Raw genomic sequence first — 1,649 nt, 5'->3', positions numbered from 1 at the left:
TCCTCCTCCTCCTCCTCCCGCCGGGCCGGCTCTGATGTCAGCGCCCCGGCCGGCGGGGGAGGGACGGGGCGGGGCGGCCCCGGGGCTGAGCCTGCGCCCGCCGGACCGGCCCCGCCGCTGCCCCGGGGCTGCCGGGGCTCCGGGGGGACAGGAGACCCCCGGGGGACGGGAGACCCCGGCCCCGCCGCTGCCCCGGGGCTGCCGGGGCTCCGGGGGGACGGGAGACCCCCGGGGGACGGGAGACCCCGGCCCCGCCGCTGCCCCGGGGCTGCCGGGGCTCCGGGGGGACAGGAGACCCCCGGGGGACGGGAGACCCCGGCCCCGCCGCTGCCCCGGGGCTGCCGGGGCTCGGGGGGGACAGGAGACCCCCGGGGGACGGGAGACCCCGGCCCCGGCACCGCCTGTGTCCCCTGGAGCCGGCGGGGGGATGGCAACAGGTTCCCAGCGCCCCTCCAGGGACAGCAGGAAAGGCTGCTCACAAGAGCGTGGAGCCCCAGGACAAGAGGGAATAATGGGCTCAGGTTCAGAGAGAAGATTTAGGTTGGTATTAAGGAAAAATTCTCCGCTGTGAGCGTGGGGAGGCTCTGGCACAGGGTGCCCAGAGAAGGGGTGGATGCCCCGTCCCTGGAGGTGTCCAAGGCCAGGTTGGAGCGATCTGGGAAAGGGGAAGGTGTCCCTGCCTGTGGCAGGGCTGGAATGAGATTATCTTCAACATCCTCTCCAGCACAAACCGTTCCATGATTGTACAGTTCAACCAGCAGCAGCATCCCACCCGCAGCTGGTGTCTCCTCGCTGTCCCCAGAGCATCCTGAGGTGACAAAGGGCTGCTCTGAGCAGGGGGGCACTGCTGGTGCCCAGCACCTCACCCGCCATCGCTCCATCTACAAACACGTCCCAGGAAGGCAAGAGATGTAACCAACACCACAGCACAGAGAGCATCAGGGGACGGGAGACCAGTCCAGAAAGTGTAAAGTCTGTCCTGATGGTAATAAATATCCATGTTCACCCCAGAATCCAACAAAGATGAGGCTAAAAGAGAAGAGATCCACACTGAGGTGCAACCTGCCCTTGAGCTGCCTGACATCCAGTAAAATCCAGTGAGCATTCCTTCTGCTAGAGCACCACGGGAAATCAAGATACTTCATTTATGGATATACAAGGCACACTGACAATCCCTGTTTTCTGGGTTTTTGACATCCTTCCCTCTTACCCAGCTGTCCCACAAAAGGCAGGGGGTGTGCCCTGGGGAAGGGATGAAGGAACATCACTGTGCACAGGACCTACACCACATCCTCCACAAAGCAGCTCCCACCACAAGAAAGGAGAATCCAGGTCCTAAAAAGGGCAAGGGAAGGGAAGGGAAGGGAAGGGAAGGGAAGGGAAGGGAAGGGAAGGGAAGGGAAGGGAAGGGAAGGGAAGGGAAGGGAAGGGAAGGGAAGGGAAGGGAAGGGAAGGGAAGGGAAGGGAAGGGAAGGGAAGGGAAGGGAAGGGAAGGGAAGGGAAGGGAAGGGAAGGGAAGGGAAGGGAAGGGAAGGGAAGGGAAGGGAAGGGAAGGGAAGGGAAGGGAAGGGAAGGGCACGCTGTGGCCTCTGTGTCCCTACACACAGGCAAGGCCACCATGGAGCAGGAGGCATCCGCTCCACCTCTGC

This window comes from Poecile atricapillus, chromosome 23 (assembly GCF_030490865.1).
Source record: "Poecile atricapillus isolate bPoeAtr1 chromosome 23, bPoeAtr1.hap1, whole genome shotgun sequence".
In the NCBI taxonomy this organism is placed as follows: Eukaryota; Metazoa; Chordata; class Aves; order Passeriformes; family Paridae; genus Poecile; species Poecile atricapillus.
This window is presented reverse-complemented; position numbering follows the sequence as displayed.